Below are 8,120 nucleotides of genomic sequence, written 5' to 3'. Positions count from 1 at the left end.
GACTCTTACTATAGAGTGCTCTGATTTGGAACTTGTTTAAGAGTTCAGAATAACCTTTAACTTAATTCCACTAATTATGAAAGCATCTAATTAAAAGAAATTCTGCATAGAAAATTTGTAAGAAGTAAACATGCAAAAATCATATTAGTTATATAGTAAATTTCTAAGAATGATAGGACTATAGCCACTCGATTTTGTAGGATTAATTTATGAAAACAGTTATCTTCAAAGAAAATGTTGCTATTTTTGTCATTGCATTTTTATAATGCTGCAGTTATTTTCTACATTTTAAAAACAAAAATTATGGCTTCTCTTATTTAATTTCAAAGTTTTATCCTTATAATAATATTGCTAATCTTTTATTTGGTTCCAATATTTTAACGATGTTGGCTTTGAAAATTCACCAAGGATTTTTATATCTGGAAAAAACATATTAAATATTTTTCAGACTCCTCTGATAATTTACCAGCATTTTCCCAGAAGCAAGGAAAGGTATTCAATTTCTTGGAGCCCTGGTTTTTATAGAGCCAATTTTACAATCTTATTATCGGGTTTCACCACTTACATTATGCTCCTAGTCATTGGGGAAGGCATGCTGGATTTTCAATACGCGAAGGGTAAGTACAATATTCATTCATAAAGAGGAAATGCCAATATCCTTGAGAGTCTTGGTTCTCCACTCCTTGAACTAAATGTCTAGATAGTCTTATGGAACATTTGGCGAAAAACATCACGGATGACAATTTCTGAAAGAAGCATATTTGGCTTAGAGGTTGATTTCACTTTTCATAATCAATCATTCTCTCTTGTTCTGTTTCACTCACTAGACATAGCAGTTCTGAAAACATAAGACTACCATTCTAACATTTGGGGCTGGATAGAGGCCTTGGTAGTTTAATGGTGGAATTTCCACCCTCCATGAGGGAGACTTCTTATTGATTTCTGGACAGTAGAGCTCAAGTGCAATCACAACTTGTCTGTCCATGGAGGTTTGCATGCTGCTCTGGCGCCTTGATGATGAACTGCAGGTTTGATTTACATCAGCAATGGTGTCAAGTCTTCCTCACACTCAGTAAGCTTTCTGTGTGGGGTCTTGCTAAGTGTGAAGGAAACTGCAATGCTCACAAGACGCATAGACAACATCATAGCAAACCAAGGAATATTTGACCTTGTCCGTGGTTTCATTTTGCACAACCAATGCTCACAGAAGCAGCTCAAGAAATCAAACATATTACATCTGGGAACATACGTGGCACAATGACTTTATAATGTTGAGGAGCAAAGATGTCAATGTGAGTAATAAGATGCACCTCACCCAAGTCATGTGTTTTTAACAACGTCATATACATGCGAAAGTTGGACCATGAACGAGAAAGACTGTGCCGAAGAATTGATGCACATGAATTATTGTTTCAGTGAGGAATATCAAAACCTTCTTGGAAGAAGTAAAACCAGAATATGTCCTGGAAGCCAAGATCACAAGATTTTCAATATACATGCTCATTAATAAGTAAATGGTAGAAGGGATTATGTTATGTCAAAAGGTGAGACTATAATAATTAAAAAAATGATAACTTATTTGATCTAGCCTACTTATCTGAAGATTGTTCCACTTAAGGGTCTGAAGAAAATAGGAAATATATCTACATAGGAATATCTATAATATTGCTCACATCTTAGTTCAATATTATCCCATTTTGATAAGATGTAGATAAAATAAAAACCTAGTGTGCATAATGACTGAACAGTCCTATTACATAGGAGTGTGTGAATGTGTGTGTGTGTGTGTAAAGGAGAAAGATGGGCTTCTTGAGTGTGTTTATATGCGTGCATAAGATTCAAATGCAAATCTTAAAATATTGATCTATCTTTAAAACTCTGGAATTGTGGATGCTATTTTCATATTTAAGTAACCTTTATGAATGTAAAGAACAATTAAGATTATCCATTAAAATGTTTATGCTTTGTCTTAATGTAATAGTGAATTTCCTCCCACCAGGTCAGACTGTGGATCAAGCATTCTATTCAGAGGTTCTAAAAATATTGCATAACAGTGTGTGACAAAAACGGCCTCATTTTTGCAGACAGGGAACTGTTTTGCCACCATGACAATTCACCTGTTCACACAGCCATCTCAGTGTGCCAGTTTTTGGCAAAAATGAGTATGCCTCTCTTGCCCTATGCACCTTACTCATTTGACCTTGCTCCATGCGACCTTTTTTTTTTGTTTCCATAAATGAAGAGGGACATGAAAGGACAGTGATTTGACAACATAGAAGAGGTAAGCAAAAAAATCTAGGATGTTTCTGTCTGCCATCCAAACTGAAAAATGTTTCCAAGAATGGAATCATAGCTTTGACAAATGTATTAAGTGTAATGGAGAGTACTTTTTTTAAATTTATGTATTCATTTATTTTTATTTTTTTATTTTTTTTAATAATCATTTTATTAGGGGCTCATACAACTCATCACAATCTGTACATACGTCATCTGTGTCCCGCACTGTAGTACATATGTTGACTTCATCATTCTTATGACACCCACACTCCACTTGAGCCCCTGGTTTCAGCTCATTTTTCCCTCTCCCTCCCCGCTCCCCCCGAACCCCCGATAATTTATAATTTATTATTATTTTATCATATCTTACCCCATCCCATGTCTCCCTCACCCACTTCTCCGCTGTCCATCCCCCAGGGAGGAGGTCACATGTAGACCTTGTCCTCTGTTCCCCCTTTCTCCCTCTCCTTCCCTCCACCCTCCCATCGCCACTCTCTCCACTGGTCTTGGGGGGTTCATCTGTCCTGGGTTCCCTGTATTTCCAGTTCCTATCTGTGCCAGTGCACCTCCTCCAGTCCAGCTGGATATGTAAGGTAGAATTGGGATCATGGTAGTGGGGGTGGAGGAAGCATTTAAGAATCAGAGGAAAATTGCATATTTCATCATTACTACACTGCATTCCGATTTGCTCCTCACCTCCCCGCGAGTACTTTTAAGGTGATAAGATTGCTTTATAAACAAAATTCAATACATAGCTTTGAAAAAGTAAATTCCAGTTTTGTTTTGTTTTTGTTTGAAGGGGGTACCTCCTCATATGTGTGGACACACACAAAAAATTAAAAACATCATTCACATGTGAACCGAGAGCCTCTTCCCCACATCCAGGATGTGCTGTACACCAAGAAAAAGAACAATCATTGAATATTTGAGAAATGTGCTAGAATTCCAGAAATATAGCAACATTGTGAAATAAGGTCATATTTCTTCAGGAGAAAATAAACTGAGAGAAATAGCAATGTCAATGAATGATGCAAAGAAGTAATAATTTATGAGGAAATTAGTCACATGTGAAAAGTTGAGATCATGCTATGCTAAAAGGAAAATACCCACTGGTGATTACTCATTTTTTACCTAATTTGTCTGAAGATTTTCACACTTTTCTCACATATTCTAAGTACGTAGTTGGATCGAATTCAAGAGTATACCAAGGTGAGGAATATAGCAGAAGTTTCGTTTCCTGAAGAAGGGGATAATGGAATAGCCTGAAGATAATCAAAAGACTCCTCATCCCCAAGGGCCTGCTAAGACATTTTTTTTTAAATCTCTAAAATTTCCTTGAGTGTCTTTTGTTTGTGTGATACCCTGGGAATTTGACATCAACTCGTGTAATTACAATTTAGGAAAGATTTAAAGAATTCAGCAGCATTTTATTCTTTGCAACAATAGATACCATTTATCAGTCCTTCAGATAAACACAAGTAAATCTGAATCAAAAGTATTGCTATCCATTAGAATAACATAGAAATATTTTACAACCCAATCCCATTACCTGTTGTGGAACATGAGACTAACTTTTGCCTGTATTACACCCTCATTATACAACACCAAACACAAACAACATTTGTATTCCCATTATCCATTATAGTTAATCAAATTTTCATTCTATCTATAGTCAATGTTTCCATTATTATGTGAGCACTGTTCATAACTAAAATAGGCAATATATCACTTACCTTTTATAATTGTTTTCATTTTCTTGGCAGTTATAAGTGATTGTTTACATTTTATAAACTTTCCCATGCCCTCCCCAAACAAATTAAAAGAAAACAAAACAAAAACACTGCTATTGTGCTGATTCCATCTCATAGTCATCCTATATAGGGTTTCTGAGGGTGTAAATTCATACAGGTGCACAAAGCCTCATTTTTTCTATGGAGTTACTTGTGGCTACTCTTAATTCATAGATTAAGCAACCTCTTATTTTCCTATTATTCCTTACTTCCCAACTTGAAATTTTTCTCTTGATACTAGTTGCAATGCTTTTATACCTAGGATCTCCTTTATCCATCATTCTTAAAACTCTTTGCCAATCTTTTGTATTCTCTGTACCTCCTTCCATCCCTTTTCTGAGGGATCCCATTCTCTAGATTTTCCCTAATTTAAAATGAAAGTGTATGGAATATAAAGGTTTGCAATCCTTGGTTATCAAAAAAAATCAGTCAATATGAGATTTATAAAAAAGTTGGATTTGTAGAGTGGGAATATTTACCAGGCAAAATTAGTCCTCTCAGCTACTGAATATCTCATATGACATGGCAAAAGGGATTCATGCTGACATATTAATTAATGTTGCTAAGTAACTGTGGTAGTTACATAATCTTGTGTCAACTTGAGGATATTACAAGCGAAGAGGTGGAGGCTAGCCTGTCAAACAGGAAACAGCCTGACAATGCCTCCTTGTGGGTGTGACCTTCTCATGAGTATTTTGAGAGCTTCCTCTCTTCCTCCCTGGAGGCAGGACACACTCTCTCTCTGTCTTCATCTTCCTTTTGGCAAGACACAGGGAGCCATGCTGATGGCAGCCAGAGCCCTGGAGATGCTTTCATCACCATTGGACCCATAAGACTTTTCACCCACCATGTGAGCTTCCTGCATTCAGCATCATTGCAAGTAGCTCCGTGAGTCTGAAGAGGATGAGAATCAGGCATGTGATCTAATATTGGACTTATGGACTTGACCTGGACTGGACTGGAATGTTTTCTCCCATTCAATTGCTCTTTGCTATAAAGTTCTCTCTTACACATGCACGAGTGTCTCTGCATTTGTTTCTCTCGTCAACCTGGACTAACACAGTAACTGACCTCGCATAAGTACAATGGTGGTTTGTGTATTGCTGTGATTCTGGAAGTCATGACATTGAGCATTCAATACCCAGCATGGTTATCTGTGGTGAATAGATTGTATTGGAGCTTCCAAACTAAGAACAGACTAGGAAGCAGGAAGAGACTCTCCACTTCTGAAGGAGTAGTTGCTGAAAACTTTCTGAACAGCAGCAAGCGTCGTCAGACATAATCTGAGGATGAGTGTCCCAGGCAGCAAGGCACTCAAGCCAGGCCAGACAAAGAGCTGTCTCCTCACATGAGAGTCCAGCTAAGGACTTGGATGGGGCAAAGCTTGCAGGACTTTCATTTATTAATGGGGTACAATTAAAAATGAGGAAGAAAGAGATACAAACATCCATTAGTCATTGTTAAGTAGAATGTATAAAGTATGAACCTTGGAAAATCATAAGTTGTCAGGATTGAAATTGAATACATAAAGATTGATATCCTTGGCATGTGATATACTAGGCATTCTTTGCACCCATCTCCGTGAGCTGAAATTTATAGGTATTAGCCATTTAAGTGAGAGAATTCTATGATTTACTATGTCAAGAGTGACAAATTCCAGAATGGTGTCACATTCATCATTAAAAAGAATGTTCTGAGATGTATTTTGAAGTGTAATGTGGTCTATGATAGGATAATATCTATATGCCTATAAGAAAGTCCAGTTAATACAATTATTATTCAAATCTATATACCAACTAAGAAAGCTGATGATGAAGAATTGAAGAATTTAATCTACTTCAGTCTGAAATTGATTAAGCATCAATCAAGTTGTTTTGATAATTTTTGGAAATCAGAATGGGAAATTTGAGGACAAAGAATAAGTATCAGCAGTTGGAAAACATCATCTAGCTTATAGAAATGAAATTAAATAAGGTGGGATAAAATTTTGCAAGACTTCCTCTTTGTGGCAAATACATTTTTTTCAGCCATAGAGAGGTCATTGGGAAGTACACAAATCAAGTTGACTATATCTGTGAGAATAGATAATAGAGAAACTCAATATCATCCAAAACAAGGTCAGGGACTAACTGTGGAACAAAACATAAATTGCTCAGATGTAAGTTTAAGTTGAAAATGAAGAAAAGTAAAGCAAGACCATAAGGGCCAAACTATGACCTTGAGTTTATTTTACCTTGATTTAGAGAACATCTCAAGAATGTATTTAACACTAATGACAAAAGAAGCAAAAAGTGAATTAGAAAAACAAAGCGAATGTCAAAGGAGACTAAAACTTGCTATTGAATTTAGAGCAGCTAAAAGGAAGGGAATCGGCAGTGAAGCAATCCAGTGACATGTTAACTGGGCTGCAGAAGACCTCTGTAAAGTGGTGATATGCAAGAAGCTTACTTTGAGGACTCAGGTGTGCTTCACTCAAGCCATGGCATTTTCAATTGCCTCATAGGCATGTGAAAGTAGGACATGGAAGAGGAAATTAAAAAAACAATAGATGTGCTTCAGCAATGATGCTGACTACTGACATTTCCATGGACTGCCAAAAGAGCAAACCAATCTGTCTTGGTTTGTTCTTTAGAGGCAAGGTCCTGGTGACATCTTGGGTACTTGGTCATGCTGTCAGGAAACACCAGTTCTGGAGAAGGATGCCATGCTTGACCAGGCAGAGGGTGAGTGGAAAGACAAAGGCCCTCAGCAAGGTGGATTGACACCGTGGCTGCACTAACGGGCTCAAGCATAGAAACACGTGTGAAGATAGCACGTGAAGATAGCACGGGACTGGCAGCGCTGCGCATGGGGTCACTGTGTGTCAGAACCTACCTGAAGACATGATGAAGAAATATAAAGGCACGAAACAGAAAAATTCAAAGGGCAGCTTGAGCAGACAAAACAAACTCACTGTGATCGAATCAATGCTGACGATAGCAACCCCCTCTGGGTTTCTAAGACTGTAAGTGTTTACTGGAGTAGAAAGCCCTTTCTCCCCCAGGAGACAAAGTATTCTTTTCACTTTACCTAATTAACCAAAGTTTTACTTAAATCAATTAACATGTAAATGTCCACATTCCCAGTATTCAGTAATTCTTTAGCACTTCTAAATAATTTGGTAAGCATTTCCTCCTTTTTTTATTCTAATTTTGTGGGACTTAACATATTTTATAATTTTTTTATTATTTATTTTGTATCTTGTGTTGAGGTCCTGGATTATCCCAATAATTAAACAATCAACTACTAACTGAAGGATAGTTAGTTTCAATTTTCCCAAAGGCACGAGGGAGGAGAGGTCTGTTTCTTCAAAATGTTTAATATTTTGAAAATGCTTTTGAGTACTATTCTATTCTGCCACACACGGGGTCACCTTGATGGCACTGGTTTACTTGTTTATTTGTTTATTTTGTGAAGGAACGGGATAAGGGTGGCTCAGTAATAAAAAGCTGACTTGTCAGGTAGGAAACCTGGGTTACTTTTCCCACTGAGGCTCCTCATGTGTAGCCATCACCCAGTTCGGGGGAGCTTTTCTGTTTCTGTGCTGCTGAGTGGGTTTCAGCAGATCAACCAGGCTAAGACTAAGGAAGAAGGCCTGGAAATTGACATCTGGAATCAGGCACTAAAGACCCTGTGTGTCACAGGTCCCATCAGCAACCAGTCACAAAGATGACACGGGGCTGCAGAAGTTTTGTTCCATGTTGCACAGGGACATGAGCATTGGCGTTTGGGCGATAAAGCCAACTGGGTAGTCAATAGTTCATTCATTCAATGAAGAGCTAGCAAAAGTACCCTAAAACAGTAGATGCCTGCAATGTGCCAAGAAGACACAGTCCCTGCCCCCTGGTATGCAGAAGACTCACTGTACCCTGAAAAGAAACTGCAAATGTACAGGATTCCTTGAAACCATCTAAGAGTACAGGTGATGCAAATATAAGCGATTTCTATCCTGTGTATTTCTTATTCACATGTTTCAAAATAGAGAGACTGACATTTGGGAAAATAAACCTCTGG

This window comes from Echinops telfairi, unplaced genomic scaffold, assembly GCF_000313985.2.
Source record: "Echinops telfairi isolate 266 unplaced genomic scaffold, ASM31398v2 ScPeMD7_11;HRSCAF=52, whole genome shotgun sequence".
Lineage (NCBI taxonomy): Eukaryota > Metazoa > Chordata > Mammalia > Afrosoricida > Tenrecidae > Echinops > Echinops telfairi.
The sequence above is the reverse complement of the archived record's forward strand: the minus strand, read 5'-3'. Positions refer to the sequence as shown.